This window comes from Octopus bimaculoides, chromosome 8, assembly GCF_046866305.1.
Source record: "Octopus bimaculoides isolate indiv1 chromosome 8, ASM4686630v1, whole genome shotgun sequence".
In the NCBI taxonomy this organism is placed as follows: domain Eukaryota; kingdom Metazoa; phylum Mollusca; class Cephalopoda; order Octopoda; family Octopodidae; genus Octopus; species Octopus bimaculoides.
Window position 1 is genome coordinate 79866722 of NC_142935.1, and position 27773 is coordinate 79894494.

The window sequence follows — 27773 nt, forward strand, 5'->3', positions numbered from 1 at the left end:
GCTAAAATGGTAATGACAGATTTTTAAGTTTGCTTGACATTTTATAAGTGTGAAAGGGATTAAAGTTTCGATACTCCGTATCAAAGGTTCCAACAAGAATAGGCAGAAAATCAGAGATTGAGACAAGATGAAACTTTCAACCAATCAAAATTCTGTTTACATAATCAGTTTGATCGGTCACCTTCCTCTGTCGGTTGAGTAAAGTGTCATCCAAGCTGATGTTTATTGGTAATTAAACTTATTTTGCAACACTTGTGCGTATTTATCAGCTTTGGTTTTGTTGATAAAAATTATCAACAACTTTTCCTGTCATCATGGTTTGAGAAGACACACAGAAGTATGCTAAAGATCGGACATAATCCTTTGTGGGTAAGAAATCTAATATAAAGTTTATCAAAAACAACACAAACACTTCGTAATTTAATAGCTTTCACCGTAATACCTGTTAAACAGAAATTATTTTTATTCAATGAAAATTTAATAAAATCTAATAATAAGTGAAATTAAGCTAAATTGTAAACCTTTTCCCTCTGGCCATATCGGCAATTCTGAAAACTTTTGGGTGTGAATTTTACATGAGTAGAAGCTTTTTTTCTGAAAATCAACTGTGTAAGTTTCACAAGTACGCAAATTACATGGGTTTTTATGATATTATTATTATTAAGGCAGCAACCTGGAAGAATCATTAACACATCGGATGTTGTGAGTTCAAATTCTGTCGGGGTCAACTTTGCCTCTCATCCTCTTAGAGTCAATAAAATAAGTACCAGTTGAACACTTGGGTCAATGTAAACAGCTTATCCCCTCCACTATAATTGCTGGTCTTGTGTCAAAATTTTAAACTATTATGATTATTATTATTTCCCCGCTCTGTTAGGAAGTACAAGCACTTACATACTCACATACATGCACGACAATAACTTCTGCTTCAAAAGATTCAATCACAAGGCTTCGGTTGGCCCAAAGCTATAGCAGAAGACACTTGCCTTAGGTGCTATGAAGTAGGACTGAATCCAAAGCCGTATGGCTAAGAAGCAAGCATCGTAACCACACAGCCATGCCTGTATGTTTATGTATATATGTATGTACGTGTATGTATGTATATATATATATATATATATATATATATATATATATATATATGTGTGTGTGTGTGTGTGTGTGGTCTGATCAATAAGTATTCTGACTGTTGCCTTAGTAACAAAGCTAAAGCACGCAGAGTGAAGCCACTTGGCACAAATTGACCGTGAACTCTGCTGTATATGCGCACTAAGTTTTAACATTCTACCTCACTTCCGCTGTTTACAGCAGTGTTTGGAAGGAACGTGTGTAGTGTGTGATCATTACATTGAACATGGCAGAGTAAGTTGAGCAGAGAATCTGCATTAAGTTTTACTAAAAGCTTGGTGATACCTGCTAAGAGGCCTATGCAAAGTTTTAAAAAAGTTTTCATTGTTCTCAACACAATCAAGAAGATCTTGTGCAACTGAAACCTGAGTGTCATTTTGGTCAGCTGAAAGCAGTTTTGACACAAACTTGGCAGACACACGTCTCATATGCAAATCTTCAGTGATAATGGACTGAACTGAACCATAAAATTATCTGCACAACCCCTGATAACTCACGGATGGTGATTCGACGATTTCCCCTCACAGCTGCATGCACATCTGCAATGTTTTTCTTATTCTTCTGGTTGCAGGTCTCCCAGAATGTTCATCAGTATCGACAATTTTTCGACCATCTTAGAAATGTTTGAGCCACTCGTACACTTATGTGCAGCTCATATACACCTCTCCGCATACTTTCTGCAACTTTGTGTAGGCCTCTGAGCAGGTATCGCCATGTCAACTTTCTCTGTCATGGTCAATGTGATGATCACACACTACACATTCTCCTTCCAAGCACTGTTGTAAACAGTGGAAGTGAGCTAGAATGTTAAAACCTAGTTCACAGTAGAGTTCAAGGTTAATCTGTGCCAAGTGGCCTTATTTTGCTTCACTCATTGAAATCTGGCCATGCTGAGGCAACGCCTTGAGGGGTTTCATTGAACAAATTGAGCTCCAGTAGTTATTTTAATGTTTGCTACTTGTTCTATTCGCCTTTTTTTGTAAAACTGATAAGTAAACAAACTAATACTGGTTGTCAAGTAATCAATGAGGCACCTACCTACAAACACACACACAAACACATACACTCTCTCACATGTTATTTATAGATATATACAATGGGCTTCCATGCAGTTTCTGTGCACCAAGTTCACTTACAAGGTGTTGATCAGCTTGAGGCTATAATTAAAGACACTTGCACCAGATGCTGTGTAAAGGGGCTGAACCCTAAACCACTTAGTTGCAAAGTGATCTCCTTAACCAAACAGTAATACCTAGTAATTATATACCTTTTTCTATAACCTCAGGCCGACCAAGGCCTTGTGAGTGAGTTCGGTAGATGGAAACTAAAAGCACATAGTATGTATATATATAAATTTATATATATATATATAGAGAGAGAGCTCTTACCTCTGCTGGCGACAAAGGGACTCTCACTCAGAGTAAAAGGCAGACTGTATGACGCATGTATACGAACAGCCATGCTACATGGCAGTGAAACATGGGCTGTGACTGCTGAGGACATGCGTAAGCTCGCAAGGAATGAAGCCAGTATGCTCCGCTGGATATGTAATGTAAATGTGCATACCCATCAGAGTGTAAGTATCTTGAGAGAAAAGCTGAACATAAGAAGCATCAGTTGTGGTGTGCAAGAGAGACGATTGCGCTGGTTTGGACATGTGGTGAGAATGAATGAGGATAGCTGCATGAAAAAGTGCCACTCCCTAACAGTTGAGGGAACCCGTGGAAGAGGTAGGCCCAGGAAGACCTGGGCTGAGGTGGTGAGGCAAGACCTTCGAACATTGGGCCTCACCGAGGCGATGACTACTGACCGAGACCTTTGGAAATGTGCTGTGCGTGAGAAGACCCGGCAAGCCAAGTGAGATCGTTGCCAGTACCGCCTGACTGGCCTTGTAGGGTTTTTGAGCGAGATCGTTGCCAGTGCCCTTGGACTGGCTCTTGTGTGGGTGGCACATAAAAGACACCACTTCGAGCGTGGCCGTTTTCGAGCGTGGCTGTTTTCGTGCAGGTGACACGTAAAAGCACCCACTACACTCTCTGAGTGGTTGGCGTTAGGAAGGGCATCCAGCTGTAGAAACTCTGCCAAATTAGATTGGAGCCTGGTGTTGCCATCCGGTTTCACCAGTCCTCAGTCAAATCTTCCAACCCATGCTAGCATGGAAAGCGGACGTTAAACGATGATGATGATATATATATATATATATATATATATATATACAGGGTGAGGCATAAAGATTCTGAGCCCACATACCAAAATTTGAACCATGATTATCATTACTACTACTACATTGTGACACAGTGTAGATGGAAAATGTATCAGAGTTTGAGTCATCTGTAAAGTCACAACAAAGAACAGATGATACTTAACTTTAAATGTGTGCAGTACCTAGCAAGGCTGATTTTTTATGACACCAATCTTGCATGGTAATTCCTAACCTCCTTTAAGAAGTTTTGATGTTTCAATGGCATTGACCCTTATCACAACTAGTGTCCCTTTGAATATTTATGTCATTTGGTATGACAACATCAATGATCTGATAGTATTTGTCTTTCTTGTTCAATACAACATTATTATTATTATTCATATTGACTCAGGTTTGTTCTTATTCCTGGTAGAATTTGTGTGAGTAGTGGGTTACTACCTATAGCCTTAGATATTCACAAACTTTCAATAATCTTTCAAGTGCTCAAAACCTTCTGATACTCTTTTCGTCTCTTTAAGAGGCAAACATTCTGTAGAAGCTCTACAGGACATTCCATTCCAATCTCCTTCAACTATTTGTTTATATTATTATTCACAGTTCCTTATGCACCATTTATTACCGGCACAACCTTTACAGTTTTCATACTCCAAATTCTTGCAATTTCAAATTTTACGGGATTGTATTTTTTAAGTTTTCATCCTCTTTCATCACAATCCTGGAATCAAACAGATATGATAGATCAATTAGTCAGCAACTCCACTTTTCCTTGCCTGTCATTATAATGTTTGGTTTATTATTTTCTGGCTTCTTATCTATTTGAACAGGAATATCCCATAAAATTTTGCATTTCTCCAACTCAAGCACTTTTTCAGTCTGATGATCTGATGATCATACCAAGTACTACTGCTTCAGATACCCATATCTTGGTCATGCCTCCATTTCTTATATTCTCCCGAAGCCAACTTGGAACATTCTGCAACAATGTGTGCCAATGTTTCATCCCAAATTCCACACACTCTACATTTTGCTGATGTCTTCCTCCCATACACATATTTTTTCATGGTTTTGTTTTAACGCTTTATCTTGAGCTGCTCTCTGTTTTTTTAATTGCCCTTTTTTTCAACCAAGCCCAAGTTTTTGTTCCACATACATCCTCAGTGGATTTCCAAAACTAACCATGCAAAGGTATCTCTTCAATCTGTTTAACATGCTCTCTTTGAATTTGATTCTTGCTCTTTTCTCCTATTCCACACTTGATTGACTGTTCTTTATTTACTGCCTTTAGTAATTTCTCTGTATTGTTCCGTAAATATTCTTGTAGGCTTTTTCTTTTCATGTGAACACACTCTTCTCTTCCACTGCAATTAAACCTTTTCCACCCTGGTCTCTCTTCATGGTGGACTCCATACATTGTCAACAGCTCCCTAGTTTTTCTGTCTGGTTTCTTTTGGTCCAATCTACAATTTCAACAACATATCTGATTACCAGTACTACTCTTTCATTTTTGCTTCAATAATATTTTTTAAATTCAACTTTGACTAACATTCTTTTCATTCTCCTTGTATACTTCCTATTGTTAATTTGCTTCATTCCTTCATGTTTTGTTTCATCTGCCCCCAGTATTCCCAAATATCCCACTGTCCTTTCTCAACTGCTGTCATTGTTTGCTCATTTGGTGATCATCCCTGCCACATTTTTTTCTAAACCTTTGTATGCTATGCCTATGTTCCCTTTTTTCAGTGTATACTGTGTATACTTACTTTCTTCCTTTTTTTCAATCATTTTATGTCTGTCTTCATATTGTCCCCCTCATCCTTCGACTTTTTCCATGTTAGCATGGGTTGGACGGTTCGACCGGGGTCTGGGAAGCCAGGAGGCTGCACCAGGCTCCAGTCTGATCTGGCATTGTTTCTACAGCTGGATGCCCTTCCTAACGCCAACCACTATGTGAGTGTAGTGGGTGCTTTTTACGTGTCACTGGCACAGGGGCCAGAGAGGGCTGGCACTGACCATGTTTGGGAGAGGCACTTCTTCACACAGCTCTCCTCATCCATCCGTAGTACGTGACCATACCAGTGCAAATGTCTCTCTTCCACACCACATCTGATGCTTCTTATGTCCAACATTTCTCTCAGGGCGCTTACACTCTCTCGAGTGTGCACACTGACATTACACATCCAGTAGTTCATGCTAGCTTCATTTCTTTCGAGCCTAAGCATGTCTTCAGTAGTCACGGCCCATGTTTCACTACCATGAAACATTACAGTTCGCACACATGCATTGTACAATCTACCTTTCACTCTGAGTGAGAGGCCCTTTGTCACCAGTAGGGGTAGGAGCTTTCTAAACTTTGCCCACGCTATTCTTATTCTAGTGGCAACACTCTCTGAGCATCCACCTCCACTACAGATTTGGTCACCTAGGTAGCGGAAGCTATCAACTACTTCTAGTTTCTCCCTCTGGCATGTGATGGAATCTGTTTTCTGAGCATTTGTGGTGTTTATTGCTATCTTCTCGGTTAATCTTCCTTTGATTTTGCTGCACCTCCTTATGTGTCCATGACTTACACTGGGTACAGCTTAGGGAGTTTCTACCTACACCTTTTCTACAGATCGAGTAGGGCCACCTATCTGAGGGGGTGTGTAATGTGTTCGCCTTCCTACTTATTAGAACTTTGGTCTTTGCTACATTAACTCTATGGACTTTTGATTCTAAACTTTGCTTCGACACCTGAAATTTCTTCTCTAGTTCTGGTAGTGCTTCTGCTATAAGGGCCAGGTCATTGGCATAGAGGAGCTCCCAAGAGCAACCCATGTTGAATTCTTCTGTTATTGCCTGGAAGACAATGATGAATAAAAGGGGACTGAGGGCTGAACCTTGATGGACCCCCTACTACTATCAGGAATTCTTCACTATACTCATTGCCAATCCTAACCTTACTAATGGCCTCTCTGTATAGGGCCTGTACAGCCCTTATTAACCATTCGTCAATCCCCAGTTTCTGCATCACTCACCAGATAAGGGATCGGGAGACCTTGTCAAAGGCTTTCTCCAAGTCCACAAAAGCTAAGTATAGGTTTATCTTTAGCTAGGTATTTTTCTTGCAGTTGTTGAACCAGGAATATAGCATCGGTGGAGCTTCTACCTAGCACAAAACCGAATCGCATCTCATCTAAGCAGATCCCTAGTTTTTCTGTCTGGTTTCTTTTGGTCCAATCTCATGAGATGGGCTATGACCTTCTCCATGGGCTATGACCTTCTCCATGACCTTCATCACCTGATCCAGCAGTTTGATACCCCTGTAGTTATTTCTATCTAGAGCATCACCTTTCCCCTTGTAGCAGTTGACTATGGTGCTGCTACACCAGTCATTGAGTATGACTCCATCATGAGCTACTTGGTTTACACTGCGGATGACTAGGCTATAGCCCACACCACCAGATATTTTAAGCATCTCAGCAGTGATTCCTGATGGGCCGGGGGCTTTTCCTGGCTTCATACCCTTAATTGCTTTAGGCTCTACACCTCCCATTCATTCTCCACATTCAGCAGTATTTCATAATGGCTTCTCCAATCCTCTTTCCGAATCATTAAAAGCAAGTGCACCATCATCCATGTGGACACACTTCTCTCTTGTGACATCACAATTTTCTCTCACACACTGTCTTGCAATCCAAAATACCTCAGTTCTTTGGTCCTCACGTCGCTGGACATTGGCAAACTTCTTCTTTTCTGCTTCGCCCTTGGCTATGTATATCTGCCACTCTGAGAGTGTAGTGGATGCTTTTTACATGCCACCGGCACGAATGCCAGTCCGGCGGTAATAGCAACGGCCACGTTCAAATGGTGTTTTTTACATGCCACCTGCACAGGAGTCAGTCCAATGTTTTGTTCACATGCCACTGGCACAAGTGCCAGTAAAGCGAAGCTGGAAACGATTGCGCTCAAATGGTGCTTTTTATGTGCCACCAGCACGGGAGCGGGACTGCTGCTCTGGCAGTGATCCCACTTGAATGGTGCTGTTAGTGCTCCACTGGCACAGGTGCCAGTCATCAAATTTGGATCAGTTTCGATCTCACTTGCCCCAACAGGTCTTCACAAGCTGAGTTTAGTGTCCAATGAAGGAAGGTTGGCATGGGTGTGAGTCATCGAATTTGGTTCAATTTCGATTTCACTTGCCTTTATATATATATATATATATATATATATACAAACACACATACATATATACATACACACACACACACACACACACACACACACACACACACATATATATATATATATATATATACACACACATACATATATACATACTTGCATGCATACATACATATATTACATACACATATACATGCATGCATATATACATCATACATACATGCATACATACATACATGATGCTTGCCTCATCTCATCAGATGATAGCCATCTTACATTCAGCCTGATTGTTCTGATTTATTTTCATCCATGCATGTGTGCAGATATCCTGCACACTTTGCCATGCATCCATTGGCATGGGATTTTATGAAATACAAAACAGGTGAAGAAATGAAATGATAGTGAGACATATCATTGGATTTAAGTGGCAAAAGAATCCACAATACTTTTGTGATTCTCTCAGTCATCATAGTAGGTTCCAGTGATAAACATTACAAGATGATTGAGTCTATCTTGACTACATACATGCATTCGTACATACACACATGTATTTTTACATACACATATTCATTCATACATACATTCATTCATACACATGTATGGTAAAAGGATATCTATAGTAACCTTGGTAGTAATCCGATGCAGAGCTCAAAGTTGGAATTATGAGGTCAAAGAAGCTACTTTCACTTCCATTCATTCCACCTCCAGCAATTTTCAACAGGACCTGACACAAACTAATATGCATTTCTCCATTAACCCTTTTTTATATTTCCCTTCCTAACTTTCTGAAGACAAGCTGAAGCTCAAAACATCAAAAATACTTCCTTTTCTCTCATTGAGTGTCAAATTAACAATTACACTTTGAAAGCATTTTGTCTTATGACAATTATTTTATTACTATTTTTGCACACACACATGCATGCACACACACACACACACACACACACACACACACACACACACACACACACTCACACACACTTGCATGCCCACACATATGCACAAACACACACTCATGCTCGTATATATATATATATATATACATATGTGTATATGTGTGTGTATGTGTGTGTGTGTGTGTGTGTGTGTGTGTATAATTGTTAAAGACGAAAACAAACGCTAAGGTAAGACAAACATCTGAAGTCATATATGTTATTATTATTGGAAAAATTTTAAGTCTTGCAGCTGTTTCTGGGATATCCCAAAATATGGGATATTCCACCATCAGAAACAAATAGGGAAAATGTGAAGGGTATAGGTAAATGAAACGATGACATAGAAGACAGGAGAAAAGGAATAAAGAAATGAAGAAAAAGAAGAAAAAAAGCTTTAATTTTAAGCAAAACTAGACTAGTATGGTGACCTTGCTTGCTCTGTGGCAGTTATCTCCCTTGTCAATGCACAGACATGTACACACACATTCACATACATGCACACAAGCACGCACATACACACACACGCGCACACATACACGCACGCACACGCGCTGGTACATATGTACATAAATCAAAAGGACAAAAATACAAATATCAGACTAATGATAAAGTACAAATAATTAAATCAAACAAAGAGTCATCTGTAATTTATCCTTTGTCAACAGATTTATTTTTAGTTTTAGTTTTATTTTTGCTATTATTACTACGAATTGTATTAATTCTTCAGTTTTAACTTTATGCCAGATTTGTATAATGTAAAATTATTATACACGGTATTGAATAATAATGGCCAGCCCTTAATACCTCTATTGTGACTCATCTACAAAAGAATCAATCTTTTCTATCCCTCAATAATTTTTAGCAGAGTTTAAAATAGACCTTTCTAAATTATATTTTACTCTCTTGGGCTTTATATTAAGTATATATATTCAATGAGAGAAGCTAAGTTCTTAAGTTTTTACATTAGACAATGATTGACATTACAAATATTAACTTAAAAAATTGTAGTAGAGACTGTTTAATATTTGGATGAATTATAAGTTTGCACTATATGTTTATATACTACATTATTACACTGACAATTGTCTTTTAATGAGTAATTACTAGTTTTTCTAGAATTACATCAAAACTTATCAGCCTTAATATAACTGATCATGACTATACATGTTATTCTTTAGTTTGGGGGCCTGAATAAGTTTGAATTATTAGTTGCATATTTAATATTGGTTCCAAATTTTGGGAAGCCCCAGTTCTCTACTGGTACTTATTTTATCAACCTTAAAGGGATGAAAGGTAAAGTCAACCTCAGCAGAATTTGAACTCAGAAAGTAAAGATGGACGAAATACCACTAAACATTTAGCCCAAAGTGCTAACATTTCTGTCAGCTTGCTGACTTACATTACATATTTAATATTGAAAATATGGATTGGTTATTTGACAAGTTATTTAGATTTTGGTTTGTACTTTTATGCTCATTACTATCACATCTCTTGACTGGGCAGATATGAGAGTACACCACCCAGTGGTTAGGGTGGTGTATTCACAGTTGCAAGATCATGGGTTTGATTCCTGAACCAAGTAGTGCATTGTGTTCTTGAGCAAAACACTTTATCTCATATTGCTCTGCAATCATTTCAACCTCTGATGTGTGGCATACCATGCACCTGTACAGGCAATGTCAATTTGATGGAAGGGGTAGATTCATATGATCACTATAAACAAATTATCTGTGCAGATTATTCAACAAAAAATTGCAGAACCATCTTTCTTAGATTGAGAGACTACCACAAATGATTTTATATAAATATACTAGCAACAGAGATAAACATTTTATATTCATGTCATTACAACTACCTTTATTATGTAATGGATAAGAACTATAATTAAGAATTGTTATGAAAGTATAATAAAATTTAATAATTATGTGGTTGTGAGAGTTCATGGATTTTCTTGAAAAAGCTGAAGAAGAAATGATATGGTTTGTCTTACTTTTTTACTGCTCTCAGCATTCATTTATGTAACATCCTCACTGGTATTGTTATTGCATTGAAGTATTGAAATATTGTGGATTAATATATGATAAACTGAGCTCTAATATTTGAGAATATTTCATCTATGCAAAAGCACCTATGTAGGATATTGAATAGGCATTGCTGTGCAGTTAAAAAGCTCACTTTGCAACCATGTAGTTTTGGGTTCAGTCCCACTACACAACACCTCCTTGGGCAAGTGTCTTCTACTATAGCCCCAGGTGACCAATAATTTGTGAATGAATTTGGTTGACAGAAACTACGTAGAAACCCATCATGTGTGTGTGTGTGTGTGTGTTTACGTGCGCGTGCACATGTGTGTGTGTGTGTGTGTTTACGTGCGCGTGCACATGTGTGTGTGTGTGTGTGTTTGTGTTTGTTCACACTCCCATTAATGCTGATACTGTTTGAAAAAGTTGAAGATTTAAAAAATATAAATACTGGGGTACATATAATACATACATACATACATACATAAACACATACATACATATAGACATATATATACAGAGATAGATACATGCATACACACATACATACGTGCATGTGTGCATGCATGCATTCGTGTGTGTGTGAAAGTAAGATTCACGGATAAAGTCTAGGAAGTTAATGAGCTTCGAGCAATCTGTAGATGATATAAAAAAACAACTTTCAGTGGCTTATTGGCACAGAAGGTTGTGAAGTTTTCCTGTATCAAAGTATGATAAGCTGAAAAAAGTAAATTTTATAGTTCACAGTTAGCAACAAGGGTTGTTGTATATGTGAGTATATGTCGAGAAATTAGGGAATGGAGCAGATGAAATGCACCTGTATTGGCAATGTCAATTTGATGGAGGCAGCGAATTAATACACAAAATTATTATTTGATCCCTACAAACAAATCATCTATGCAGGTTGTTCAGTTAGAAATTCCTGAACCTTTATCTGTCATTTAGGATATGTATGTATGTATGTGTGTGTGTGTGTAATATAATATATATATATGCCATCATGGATGCTGAAATCTTGAAGTGAGTAAGGGTAGGATTGAATGTGTTTAATTCAATAAAGGATGCGCTCACAGCAAATCTGGACAAGACCATACATGCCAGACTCTTCAATAGCTCTATTCTACCTCTGAAAGGTTGGGACATAAGGGAAGAAAATTGATGGAAAAGACCATAGAAAGATTCCTGCCAGGAAGAGCATTGTAAGAGCATATCCAAAATGAAATGATTTGAGGACAGCATGAAGTGAACAACGCGATTGCAGAATTTCAAAAGCATTACTGGACCTAACATGTCACAGGGTTCAAAGACAACCAGTAGATCTGTACAGTTGCTGAGTTGTATCCAAAATATTAAAAAACACCACTCAGAAGAGAGCTGTGCCATAATGATGGAAGATGGTTTAATTAAATGATTTGGGTCAAGATGGAAAACAAATGTCACAGTCAAGAAGGAGTCCAGTAGTAGTACTCTGGTTTAAGAGTTCCAGGGTTGTGAGGAGTGCAGAACCACCTGTTACCTACTATTGTTCCCAGGTTTACTCTGACTCAGAGTAGTAGCACCAGTCAGGATCCCAGTTATTGGTTAAGTAGCATGTGTGATAATATCTGAGGGTAGGGATGCAGAAATGCTCTTGAATGGTGTTAGAGTGCACAGTAAAACCACTGGGAGTGATGAACTCTTAGCTGTTGTTACTGAATCTTTCTAGAAGAAAGACTCTGATGTCAAACCTGATCTTTCATGTAATTACTGGTCACTTTGCTTCAGCCTGTCAATAGGTACTTAATTATAGAGCCTCAGAGAGTGGTAGTCTTGTTGTACAAGCATTTACCACTGTAATAAAATGACAACTAGATATTTCTTTATGGTGACCTCATTTGTCATTACATCTACTGGAATTATTAAGTCAATGGAAGAGTGGCAACATGAGCTGACCTAACCAGCTGGAAGCACACGGTGGTGACAACAGTGTTTTATCACGTGTCCAATAATTTATTTGGCTTCTACTTAACTGCTTCTTCCCCTCTGTCCATGTTTATGCCTCTGATGACTAATGAGGGCGATTTTTGCATGGAAGCATCTATTGCAAAGTTCACAAGGAATCTGTGGTGAAGGCTTTGATCATTCTAACCTTCATTTTCTTTCTTGTTTCTCTTCTTTTACTATTGTTCAGCTTCAAAATGATCTGTCACAGTGGAAATGGAAGGAGTCTTGCAAAGATTTTTTCTTGCAATGGAGAGCGGTGAGATACGTCAATAGTTCTCACAGATCTTTCTATCTCCCTTTTTGAAGATAGTGATAATAACAGCATCTTTGAGGTCTTTGAGAACATGGCAGTTCTTCCACATTTGGAGAATGAATGTGAACTGGTGTTTGACAGTAGCCTACCATGTTTTAGAAATTCCACTGGGATGTTGTCTGGACCAGGAGACTTCTGCTGCTTCATTAAGTTGAAGGCAATCTTGTACTCTTTGTAGGATGGTGGCGTGTTCATCCATTGTCAAGTTGGATGCATGGGTATGTTCTTCAAGAAATCTTCTGTCATGTTGGAGTCTTGATTCAGAAGACTTGAGAAGTGCTCTCTCCAGCATTGACGGCTATCTTTTGGTCAGTCAGGATGGTGTTGAAGTCTACTGATTGAAGAGACCCTGTTGATGAACTCATGGGCCCAAAAAGTTCCTTCATTCTTGCAAGCATTTGAGGTCACAGGCATCAGCATACCCTTGGAGTTCAATGGCTTTTTGATTCCACCAGTTGTTCTGCATCTCTCTCAATTTTGTTTGGCATTGTCTTTTGAGGTTTTGATATCACACCTTCTTGTGCCACGATCTTGGATCTTGCTCATGAGAGAGACGGGCTTGCTGTTTTGCATTGACCAGCTGGCTGATTTCTTGATCATTGTCATCAAACCAGTTCTGATGTCTCCTTTTGCTGTATCCAAGGGTGTTTTCAGCCACTTCAGTGATGGTTTTTCAAAATGTGCTCCATTCCTTATCCATATCGTGGTTGTCAGATGGGATGGATTGAAGGTGTTTGAGAATGGAAGTTACATAAAGGGAGCTGATTTCTGGGTTGTTAAGCTTTGATATGTCAAATTTTCTTGTGACTGGTGTTGTTTTTCCAGTCTTTGGTTTGTTGTTAACCATTATTCGAAAACAGGTAATGACTAGATGATGGTGTGTCCAGCAATTGTCAGTGCTGTTAGCCATTCACATGATGAGGACGCTTCTTTTGTCTCATTGCCAGATGATGGAGTAGTCCAGGAGGTGCCAGTGTTTCGACTTGGGGTGCTTCCAGGTGGTCTTGGAGCAATTTAGGAGTCAAAATTGGGTGTTGGTGATCCTCAATGTACCACTAAATGACAAGCTCCTCCTCCTCGGGGATTTCAATGCAAGAGTGGGGAGAGTCAACAGAATATGGAGGAATGTTATTAACAAAGAAAGTGTTGAAAACTGCAATGAAAATGGACCCTTGCTCTTTGGGCTGTGCACTGAACACTCTCTCTTCATCACCAACACCCAACTTCAGAAGCACACAGTAAGTTACAACTATCTCTATCAACTATGCTTCAAAGTATGTAGATCTACAACTGGACTGAATAGTCATCTGGGAGGTCATAAATGGAAAGTCAGAAATGCCATTGACAACAAAAACACACAGGAAGATGGCAATCATCTGTTTAGATAGAGCAGTGACTAAATGTGTGTTGTGTGTGTGTGTGTGTGTGTGTGCTTGCGTGCGTGCGTGAGTTTAACAATATGTTACCAAAAAGGAAAACTATAATTGTCATTAAATATGACTGAGGGTCTAGACACCCTCAGACATATGTATGTGTGTGTGTGTATGTGGTGGGTGGTTAATAATGACAATAATAATTATAAGCTTGAAGCTTGTAAGTGATCACCGTCTATTTGCTAATGAAAATAGTGTAATATCAGGGCATATAAGCCCTTGATGGATAAAAGTGGGTTTTTAGTACACACTTTTTTCTCACTTTTTTCCATGAAGGGCTTTCTTTAGCCCTTTGTGATTGCTGATATGATTTAAGCTTATAATAATTATTATTATTTAGAGAATTGTCACTTGTCACCACTTACCCATTTAACATATATATTCTTTTATTCTTTTATTCTCTTACTTGCTTCAGTCATTTGACTGTGGCGATGCTGGAGCACCACCCTAAAGGGTTTTAGTCAAAGAAATTGACCTCACGATTTATTCCTTGTAAGCTTAGTACTTATTCTATCTATCTCTTTTACCAAACCGCTAGGCTATGGTGTTGTAAACACACCATCAGTTGTCAAGCAATGATGGGTGGCAGGGACAAATACAGACTCAAAGATACGTACAAATAAATACATACATACATACATACATACATACATACATACATATATATATATATATATATATATATATATACACACACACACATATATATATACATATATATATATATATATATATATATATATATATATATATATATATATATGTATGTATATATATATATTTACTTATGAAGTAAAAGCAGCTCCAATGTGATAAATATTATTAAATACATATACTAATGTATATGCTTTGTGTATATTCTGGTGGCTGCAATGGCATAGTGGAGTATATAAACTCTCATGTCACTGGTGTTAAAACACTTTAATAATGGACAGATGAGATAACTCAACCTCAATACCATTTGGGGGTGATGGGCAATCGATGTTTCGCCATTTTTGTGGCTTGTTAGCATCTCTTGGGTTTAAGGCAAATCACCTAGCCAGTCTACGACTTATATGCTCATTGATTGTAAAATCATGAACTGATATGCCTGGAAATTGCATTTTTGCAGTTTGTCAACATCATGTACCCACCTGAGGTTGAAGGCAATATGGGAGTTTATATACTCCATGACACCATTGCAGCCACTGGGAAATAGACAAAGCATATACATTAGTGTATGTATTTGATAATATTTATTATACTAAAGCTTCATATGTAAACTTTCTCTTGGGTATGCAATTTCCAGGCATATCAGTTCATGATTTTACAATCCATGAGTATATAAGTCGTAGACTGGCTAGGTGATTTGCCTTAAACCCAAGAGATGCTAACAAGCCACAAAAATGGCGAAACATCAATTGTCCATCACCCCCAAATGGTATTGAGGTTGAGTTATCTCACCTGTTGATTATTAAAGTGTTTTAACACTGGTCACAGGAGAGTTTATTGCAGCCACTGGAAAATGCACAAACCATATACATTAGTATATGTATTTCACATTATATATATATATATATCATCATCATCATCATCCTTGTCATTCAGCGTCTGCTTTCCATGCTGGCATGGGTTGGACAGTTTGGCTGAGGGCTGGTGAGCCAGAAGGCTGTACGAGGCTCCAATCTGATCTGACAATGTTTCTGCAGCTGGATGCCCTTCCTAACATCAACCACTCCGAGAGTGTAGTGGGTGCTTTTACATGCCACTGGCCAGTCAGGCAGTACTGGCATCGGCCACGACAACGATAACACTTGCCTCAACAGGTCTTCACAAGCATAGTTTATTGTCCAATGAAGCGTACTCTTAAATGGGCTGGTTATACAGCACTGGCATAGGCCACGATTATGGTCTCACTTGGCTTGTCTGAACTTCTCAAGCACAGCACATTTTCAGTTTTTTTGCCCCTGAACAAAACTATCACAAAACCCACAAAACTATCTTCCCAGTTAGCCTTCCTTTGATATTCCTGCACCTCTTATGTGTCCATAGCTTACACTGGGTACATCTTATGAAGTCTCTACCTACATCTTTTCTACAGATTGAGCAGGGCCATCTACCTGAAGGGATTTGTGGTTTGTCTGCCTTCCTACATATTAAGACTTTGGTTTTTGCAAGGTTGACTCTAAGGCCCTTTGATTCTAATTTTTGCTTCCACACCTGAAATTTCTTCTCTAGTTCTGATAGTGACTCAGCAATTAGAGCATCCTGTTCTGAATTCCTCTGTTATTGCCTGGAGGACTATGATGAATAAAAGGGGTCTGAGGACTGACCCTTGCTGGACCCCTACCCCTACCCAGAATTCTTCACTGTACTCATTGCCAACCCTCATCTTACTGACAGTAACCCTGTACATAGCTTGTACAGCTCTCACTAACCATTCATCTATCCCTAGTTTCCTTATTGACCACCAGATGAGGGTTCGGGGAACCCTGTCAAAGGCTCTCTTCATGTCAATGCAAGCCAGGTACAGAAGTTTATCTTTGGCTAGGTATTTCTCCTGCAGCTGTCTAACCAGAAATATAGCATCAGTGGTGCTTTTCCTTGGCACAAATCCAAACTGCATCTCGTCTAGAATGACTCGCTCCCTAATTAGTTGGGCTATGACCCTCTCCATGACTTTCATTACCTGATCCAACAACTTGATACCTCTAATTATTTGTATCTAATGCGTCACCTTTACCCTTTGCAGCAGTTTACTATGGTGCTGCTACACCAATCATTGGGTATGACTCCTTCATATATCACCTAGTTGACTTTGCGGGTGACTAGACTATAGCTAACACCGCCAGATATTTTAAGCATCTCTGCAGTTATTCCTGATGGGCTGGGGGCTTTCCCCTGTCTTCATATCCTTAATTGCTTTATCTACCAAGGTACTGTCAATTCAGAAAGCAGTCTCTCTGTTGGGTCGACATTCAGCAGACTCTCTTTCTCCCATTCATTCTCTTCATTTAGCAACCTTTCAAAGTGGCGTCTCCAATTCTCTCTCCTTGCGGCTTCATTAAATGCAAGTGAGCCATATATATATATATCATCATCATTTAACGTCCGCTTTCCATGCTAGCATGGGTTGGACGATTTGACTGAGGACTGGTGAACCAGAAGGCTGTACCAGGCTCCAATCTGATCTGGAAAAGATTCTACAATGGAAGATTTAACAAGCAATGTTAAATCTCTGAACGAGGTATTAACAGTAACTGCATGACAAAGTGAAGTATATTTGCCAAAAAAGCAACAGTAACATCCACCCTTAGGGGTCAGCCACATTTAAGTGGCAAATATATTTCACTTCATATATATATATATATATATATATATATATATATATATATATATATATATACATACATACATACTTACACACACACACACACACACCAGCTTTGTATTTTATACATCATTTCAAAATATGTTTTGAAATTTTAAAGCCTTTAGAAGTCTTAAAATATTTCTCTTTATGAACTTTTAAAGCTTTTCTGCCTGTATTCTTAAAAAATATTACATCCATCAATCTATTACAGAAAATTAAATCTCCTTGTACTCTGCTACCTTTATAGTATACTGTATTGTTTCACTTTGTTTCCTTTTTTATTACATTTCCTTTTTTATTATATTTCATTTTATTCTATTTTATTCTATTTCTTCTCACCTTTCTCCCTATCTTACTAATAGGGTTACCCTGTTACTCCAACTTGAGATATGCCAGCACATTACACACACACACACACACACACACACACACATACACACACACACACACACACACACACACACATACACACACACACACACACACAGACACACACACACTAGCAATGCATCTCGGTGTTGCCTAGGTGTTATGACGTACAGCCACATTGTATTATTTGTTTCTTATGTGTAGAATCAGCACACAAGGAGTGTTTTCCAGTCATTTTGTGATGAGCAATGCTGAAATTGCTGACACCAAAAACATGTAGAATAGCAGCTTAGATTAGAATGAAATCCTAACATTACCCACAAAATTACCTTGACTTATGGATATAAACAATTGGATGACAAATGAGGACGTAGAGGTATGCTTATTGCAGAAAGTAAGGTACATGGAAAGAAAGCTGCTTCATTAGGAAAAGCACCACCTCTTTAATGTTTGGGCAGAGTGCACACTTCATATGTTAAGTGAAGCTGACAATGCTCCTGGGTAAACTATGTTTTGCGTAAGTCCAGTGCTGGTAGAATAAATATACAATTCATTTACACTGCTAACTTGAGAGCATGCGACATTAGTTGTCCATGAGAAAAGTAGGGTATTTGTAAATTGAAACCCACAATTTTTTAAAAGTTTGACCATGGGCTTTGTTGACTGTCATAGCAAAGCTCAATCGCACTGAGAACTGGAGATGCTTGAACTGAAATGGCACACTTAAGGGCATAAAGAGCATGTGTGGAATGTGTGCAATCTCTCCTCGATGGCAGCCAGCAATAATGGTTGCTCCTTGGACATGACTTGTCATTGTAGTTACAGTTAATCTTGTACCATTGCATAGTCGTGGTGGGTCCAAATTCCTCAAGAGCATGATAGGTCCACCTTTCTTTAGGAACGACTTATGAGGTGGCAGTCCTGTGGGTTGTAGAGAGTTGAGAAATTCAACTGAACACTGAAAAGCAGCATGTTTGTCAATAATAGTATCAATGGAGACAAACGTTGAAGCATCTCCAGGTAGAATGTGGGGGAGTTCATGGTTTACTTTATCAACGCTTTTATTCTGAGGTGCTAAAATAGCTCTCTCTGTGAATCGTGCTATGTTTTAGAAGTTATCTTGCAATATGGGAAATACCTTTTCTTTAAGCTCGGCCAATGTAGACACCATGTGTCCACATTGCAGTACATGCTGTTGCAGGGTGTTACTCAATGGTAAGGCATCATTTCCAATTTGTAGAAGTTGATGAAAGAATTCCTCAGCTAAGGAGTTGTAGAGATGAGCTCGCATATTCTTGTTTAATGAAAGCTGATGAACAAACCTCCACAGAGGTGAAGACTTCAGACATGCATAGATCTCATACTCCATGGTATGACTGGTAATATTTGACTGAAATCCCCTGCAAGGGCATTGTATCGACCTAAGTGCTGTCCAATGGGTTTTTTGTTGGCTCTTATGGTTAGTGTGAAGTCATTTCAAATTTGTGTCCGTTCAACTGCAACTTTAAGCTGTCAAATCAAATTACTGTGGGCCAAAAGCATGGTCTGCAGAGCAGAAACGATGTCCTCATGCAAGGTTGTTATTATCTGGCAACGTCTTCTTAATTGCTGCTGGTTGTTCCCCATAAAGTAAATTTGCAGAGGTTTGGCTTTGTCATCGCCAGATGGTAGAAACGATCCTACCAAGTGGTACACCTGCCCTTGAACTCTGAATGTCATCTGAAAACCTTCCTTTGCTATTTGTTTAGTCATGATGTCATTTGTTTTAGTCATGATGTCATCTGGAAAGCGGAATTGTAGCATCGAATGTTGGAGAGGAAGTGCTTTGATTCTGCAGTACACTCATGTAGCAAGTTGAATAATGGCTGTGGAGGAGATTGTAAAACAGGAATCTGAAGCTTGCCTTCAGAGCAATACATTCCAGGACTTTCACATGTAAACTTCTTTGCCCCACAGAATCTGCACAGATGCAATAGCCCACCTAGTCTTACAGCAGGATCTTCACTGTCATCTAAATTAAGATCATATCTAAGAGCCAATTTCTCTTCGCAAAATGTACCAATGGAAATTGGTATGTGCATGGGGGCAGCAGGCATTATATGTTGGAGATTCAAATTCGTTGTAGTAACACTGTCTATACTGCGATTTGTCCCAATACATGCTTGCCCATTGGGTGCTTGTAAGAGGCAGTGGGCACAATTTTGGTGAGACTCAGCTGCTTGGTTTGTTGCAGCTCTGCGTCAGTTCAGTGTAAAGCATGCTGAACGGTGTTCCTGAGACTCAGCAAATTGGGTTGCTGCAGTTGTACGTCTGTTTCGTAGTAAACATGTGGAACGTACTTCCTGAGACTCAGCTGCTCTGGTTGCTGCAGTTCTATGTCTGTTTTGAAGAAGACGTATGGAATGTGCTTCCTGAGTCTCTGCTGCTCACATTGCTTCTGTAGTGCACCGATTATGAAGAAGAAGATGCACCTGGTGGTCTACCTCAGTCTCGGATGCCTTTGTTGACATTATTCTACACCTGGATTTTGAAAGTCATTGCAATCATTCAGTGTGAGACTCTGATGCTTGCATTGCTATAGCTCTTTGACTATCAGAGAGTAGGCGCTGTTCACACTGAAGTGAGTTTTCTTGATCATGAATAGAGGCAGTTTTCTTTGTGGCTCTTGTTTGTGGAGATAAATTAGAATGTCTTCGTTTTGGTGATATGGCTGAAAAGAGTGAACGATTAAGGAACATATAAGATGGAAAACATAACAATTTGAAGTTGTGCATTGTATAATTACATTTTTTAGTAACAAATGAAGAGATGTGGAAAAATTCATATGTCAATTTGTATGCTGTTATGATGAAAAGCGGTAAACTCTGAATGATTTGGCCGTGTTCTGTGTTAAGCATGATGAATTCTGTTTGCTGATATATAATGGAGTGGATTACTGGTATAATGAAAGTTATTGTTTGTTCAGAAGTGAAGTGGGGAGGGGACAATCTGCATGAAAGTGAATTATATTCTTAAGAAGGATCGCAAACTATGTACTGTTTTATGGATAAAAAAGGGGTTAATATAATTGATTTTAGGGGGTATGCAAACGTCATGTTGGACATGCTAAAAACAACAGATAAAGGACAGGATTTCTGAGATAACTTTCTTGTAAGTTTAAATAGAAGATCAGGTTTTAAATGCGCTCATCACAAACAGGAATGACAGAATAGGAAAAGGTAATTTCCATAGGATTTGAGCTGTAATTTAGTGCACAGCAAAATATGATATAATTCATACAGAACTTTAACTCTGTTAAGGAAGTTATTTTTGCATACCTTTCTTAATTCCAAAAGAAGAAAATGTAATGAAATTGTAATATGTTAACAACAGAAGGTCTCCATACATTATAATAAGAAATTGAAAGAGAAAGATAATGCCTAATTCTATGCATGCATGAAACATGAGATGAAAGTGAAAATGACCTTGAAATTGTATGACATGACCTAATTTCTGGGGTTCTCAGTGTCCCCTTCTGTCCTGCTTTCTCTCTCTCTTTGTGCCAGCTTTCCTTCACTTTCACCTATAGAAGACACATAAAATATGAAACATCAGTGTCTGTCTCCCACCCGCTATCTGTCTTTCACTTGGTCAAGAAATAATTAATTTTTTTATGCTTTGAAGAGAGCATAAATTGAAAGAAAAGAGAAAGCATAAAGGGGAGAGAGAGCCTACGCAGATCAACCCTAGGATTCAACTAGTACTTATTTTAATGATCCCAAAAGGACGGAAGGTAAAGTCAGCCTTGGCAGCATTTGAACCCAGAACATAATGACAGACAAAATACTGGTAAGAAAATATTATGTTTTCTTTGCCTTTTATGCAAACTGTGAAATTTAGCCTGAACACCCAGTATATGTTTACAATACTTACAGGCATATACATATTTACAATATATATAAATATTTATATGAGTGTGTGTGTGTGATATATATATGTATATATCTCTATACATACATATATAACACATTTGTGTATATATATATGTGTATGCAAATACTCACACATGTATGTATGTATGTAAGTATGTATGTATGTATGTAAGTATGTATGTATGTATGTATGTATGTATGTATGTATGTATGCATTTGCACATATAATACAATTCTGATTTTCATTTCTTTCAGATCTCTTAAATACCTTGTCTCCATCAAAACATGTAATCAGTCCAGCAAGGTAAATATATACAAATGCATAAGTATATACATACATATATACGTACATACATACATACATACATACATACATACATACATACATACATACACACCTGTATGTGTGTGTGTGTGCCTGTATTTGGTGAATAATATATGTAAATAATATATATATATAATACTTTGAAAGCGAATAAAAAATAGCAATGGGAAAAGCTAAATAAAAAGTATGGAGAAAAACACTTTAATCAATAATTTTGGTAAATAATAGCTTTGAGCTAGTCAGACATATTTATTGTACAAGATATTGACTAAGGAATAATGTGGAACTTTGTTTGAGAATATCAATAAAGCTTTTAGGAAATTAAACTTGAAAATATTACTTGTTACATGGATTATTTCAATAGTTGGAAAATAGAGAGATAAAGATACAGAGTAAGGCAGAGGTGGAGATGTATAGAGGGAGTTGTGTTATTTAGGAGATACAAATATTCACATGTGTGTGTGTGTTTGTATATATATATACACATATGCATATACATATATGTATATATATAATATATACATGTCTCTCTCTCTCTCTCTCTCTCTCTCTCTCTCTCTCTCTATATATATATATATATATATATATATATATATATATATATATATATATACATAAATCTATATGTACATATGTGTGTATACATATATTTATATATGTGTGTATACATATATTTATATATATATATGTGTATATATATATATACACATACATACATACATACATACATATATATATATATATATATATATATATATATATATACACACACACACACACGTATATATGTATATACACACACACACACACACACACACACACACAAGTATATATGTATATACACACACGCACACATAATTACAGAGTGAAGAAGAGAGAAGGTTGCTATGAGATAGAGGTATAAACAATCAAGAAACATTGAGGGAAAGATGGGACGGTCGAGTTAGGTTTATTGATTTTATTCAGTGTTGGTTGGTCAATGCTGTTGATATATTTTATTCTGAATATCTTCTTTATATTCCATCTTGGAAAGTAAGTATCATTTTCTATTCTTTAACCCTATATTCACACAATGTACCACAGTTTTGGCTGAGGAAAAGAATTATTTTTGATGTGTACTTGCCAGGCAAACAATTTGATCCAAGTAAGTGTCTTGAAACTAAAATGATGGCACTGTGGAAGACACATTGCAAAACACACAGAGACTGTTAGCTTCGCTCATTTATTATTTATCATACTGTGTCAACATTTTTGTTGCTCAAACTGCAACCTGATCACTAACATTATACTACTGTGTGTTTTTGAATGCATATCACGTGTCTTCCACACTGCAATCTTTAAATATTTGTTTTAGTAATTCTAAAACCAAATTTCTGTAAAGCTATATACATACATGCGTACATATGTATCTATGTGTGTAGCGATAGTGGTGTCAATTAGACCCAGAGGTTTCAGGTAATGCTGAGTAAGTGCTATGTATAGACCACAGTTTAGCTCCAGGTTCGGTGGTTATGCGAATAAGGGGTCCAACGTAGGTCATATATCAGCATGTGAATATAAGGATTTACTTTTCATATATATATACTAAACTGCCCGTGATCCGTTGGGTCACCAATAGTCCAAGATACTCGCAAAAACTGCGTATCTTGGTAACCTGTGGTCCGATTTACATGAAACTTGTTTTATTTCGATTGTATACACATGAGCATCCGATTCATGACTTCTCCTGCTTTTGTCTCTTTCCATCTGTTTCACCAGATGCTCAGCTCTCTCAGCGTCCAATTCCGGATCTCTCCTCCTTTTGTCTCTTTCCCTCTGTTCTGCCAGATGCTCACCTCTTGCTTTATCAGTCTCATTGATCCTTCTATTCGCATGCCTGTCCTGTTCTTGGGTAAATATTTCATAAAGTACCCGTTTATACTTCGGTGTGAAATCATTTTTACCACAGGTTTTTTCGAGTGCATTCAACGTATCTCACCTCCAAACTCACCACAAGCCACTTTCTAACTGTTCAGTCAGCTTTTAGGGGGCTAGCTTTGAGAGTTGCATTCCCTCTCAAAGCTAGAGGGTAAAAATGTGTTTATTATGGTAGTTTGACTTTAGAGTCCCTCTTAGCGTGAGACATTTATGTATAGTAATGCCCTTATATAAATAAATATATTTATAGGGAATAAATGATGGATTTTTCCCTTAGGAGGATTTTTCACGCTATTGAATTATATATATATATATATATATATATATATATATATATAGTGAATTCAAAAAAGAAAAACGACAAAAAAACAACAAAAAAACAACAACGCGAGGACGTGATGCAGATATATATATATACATATATATATCACCTGTCCTCGTCTGTTGTTATTATTTGTATATTCTCCCATATATATATATATATATATATATATATATATATATATATATATATATATATACATGTATGTATGTATGTATGTATGTATGTATAGAGTGTTAGGTGTGATGTACAGAAATTGAATATTGAGTAAAAGAAGTCGTCAGAATTTTGGAAAAAATCTTTTGTTCTTCATTATTGTTAGCACTTTCGTTCCTTTGTCGAACTTGTCAAATAAAATTTTGTGAATGTACAAACAGCTTGTTCATTTATATAAAACATGTTTTTTGGGGGGGGGGTTTGTTTAGAAGAGAACATTGTTTTTGCTTTTTTGGGTAAGGTTCCATTGACAATGGAGATGGATAGATAGAAATATAGGTAAGTAGATAGGCTGATAGATAGATAGATAAATAGATAGATAGTCAGACAGATACATAGAGAGGTAGAGAGAGGGGAGAGAGAAGGGGGATCCTCCTTCCTATTCACTATTCATTTATTTATTTAGTCATTTACCATTGTATTGCAATGGGTTTAAGGATGGTGACCTCTTCAAAAAAAAAAAGAAAAAGAACAGGTGCTGTGTGGTCATCACTGAAAGTATTTTTGCTTCCTCTTTCCTTCTTCTTTTCCTCTTTACTTTTCTCCCATTTGCATTATATTTAGAATACAAAAGGCACTGTCTCCTCTTTTCTTTCAAACATTCAATTTTGGAGAGAATTTTTTTTTTTCATGAAATGTAGTTCTGCATGAAAAATCATTAATATAATATTTACAAATATAAAAATTTTAATAAATAAATAAATAAAAAATATATATATAAAATATATATATATATACACGTAAAGCTAGAACATCCCAATGTTACACATATATATACCTATATACCTGAATATTTGTAGAGATGAGCCACATTTGGAATAATAAATGCAATTCTCTGCTTTGCCTTCAAACATTCGATTTTGGAGAGAATCCCTTGATGAAGTATGTGTGTGTGTGTGAGAGAGAGAGAGAGAAAGTGTGTGTGTGTGTGTGTGTGAGAGAGAGAGAAAGTGTGTGTGTGTGTGTGTGTGTGTGTTTGTGTGTGCGTTTGTGCGTGTGTGTGCGTGTGTGTGTGTTTGGGAACATGTCCATGTTTTTACTGCGTAAAAACATGGACATGTTCCCAATGAATGGTGAACTGGAAAGAGGACCCCCCTTTCTATCTATCTATCTATCTATCTATCAGCCTATCTACCAACCTATATTTCTATCTATCCATCTTCATTGTCAATAGAACGTCACCCAAAACAAAAGCAATGTTTTCTTCTTCTAAACAAAGCCCCCCCCCCCCAAACATCTGTTTTATATAAATGAACAAGTTGTTTGTACATTCACAAAATTTTGTTTGACAAGTTTGAGAAACGAACGAAAGTGCTAATAATAATGAAGAAATAAAAAGATATTTTTCCAAAATTCTAACGACTTTTTTTCTCCAAGTATGAAATTTGTAGAAAAGAAAAAAGTTTGCTAATGTTTTATAAATACAAGGAATAGTTTTATTCATCAAAGTATGCACCCATATTGTTACCACACTTTTACCATTTCAGCAGTAGCTTGACCGGCCTGGAGCTGTAAAAGCCTGGCAATCTAGAGTCAATAAAATCTTGGACGGCCTGTTTCATAGCATCATCGGAATTAATTTTTTTTCCAATCAAAAAGTTATCCAAATTCTGGAAGAAGTGGTAGTCGGGGGGGGGGGGGGGGCAAGATCAGGTGAGTATGGTGGATGATGAAGAACTTTGAACTCCAACTCCCGTAATTTCGCCAGTGTCTTTTTGCGATGTGTGGTTTGGCGTTGTCTTGCAATGAAATAGGAATAGTTCTGTTGACTAATCTAGGTTGTTTTCTTTTGTAAGTTTCTGCATTATTTGGTCCAGTTGGCTGCAGTGTACTTCGGCCGTGATTGATGAGCCAGGCTTAATGAAATGATAATGGATCACACATGCGCCAGACCACCAAACACATACCATCAGCTTTTTTTGATGAATTTTGCTTTTTGGACTGTGCTTTGGTGGATCATCTTTGTCCAAGCATTGTGCTGAACGTTTATAGTTGTTGTATTGGATCCATTTTTCATCACATGTTACAATTCGATTAAAAAATGATTCATTTTTGTGACGAGAAAGTAGCATAATGCAGGTTTCTAAACATTGCTGTTTCTGATTTTCATTGAGTTCTTGTGGAACCCACTTATCTACCTTTTACACTTTCCGATTTGAACTAGGTGAGTCAATATTGTTTGCTTGCTAACACCAAACAACAACGATAATTCACGGGCACTTTGAGATGGATCTAACCCGACAGTGGCTTTCAGTTCGTCATTATCCACCTTTGTTTCTGGTCGACCGCGTTGCTTATTTGTGAGGTCAAAGTTACCAAAACGAAATTTTGCAAACCAATTTGATACTGTCTGCTGTGTAATAACATTAGAATGAAATACTCCATTAATATTACGAGCTGTCTGTGATGCTGTATTTCCAAGAAGGAACTCATATTTCAAAACTGTAGGAATTTCCGACTTATCCATCTCTAAACAAAAATAGCAGAACACGATTTATAAATACTTTATAAAGCACAAAATAAGTTAGAATAAAGAAATAGATGTGTCAGCTTTCTAACAAAGAATAAAGATTGTCAAAATATAATAATGGTGCAAAATGAGCAGCTGTCAAAATTTACCATATACCTTACTACAAATTTCATACTTGATGACCTAATATATATATATAGATATCAGAGCACAAGGACTATTGGTTAGGGTGTTGCACTCACAGCTGAGAGATTGTGGTTTCAATTCCTGGATCAGACTGTGTGTTGTGTTCTTGAGCAAAATACTTCATCTTATTTTGCTCTACAACCACTTTAACACTTGATGTGCAGAACACATCTAATGTGTGTACCTGTCCAGCACATATTTTATCACTATAAACAAATCATTGGACAGAACTTCCTTTCTTGAACTCTATAAGACTACTATCATATATTTCTTTTTTTTACTTTCTTTTATTTGTTTCAGTCATTTGACTACGGCCATGCTGGAGCACCGCCTTTAGTCGAGCTAATCGGCTTCAGACTTATTTGTAAGCCTAGTACTTATTTTATCTGTCTCTCTTGCCGAACGGCTAATTTACAGGGACGTAAACACACCAGCATCGGTTGTCAAACGATGTTGGGGGGACAAGCACAAACATACATACACACACACACATATATATATATGTATGTATATATATATATATATATA

At 37.4% G+C, this 27773-nt stretch overlaps 1 long non-coding RNA gene across 1 annotated transcript; it reads left to right on the forward strand.

Moving 5' to 3' along the window:
- Positions 1-23278, forward strand: LOC128248591 (uncharacterized). Its single transcript, XR_008264769.2, has 3 exons — positions 1-369; positions 22065-22113; positions 23218-23278. It is a non-coding gene; the product is annotated as an uncharacterized LOC128248591 (long non-coding RNA).
- Positions 23279-27773: the final 4495 nt, after the last annotated feature.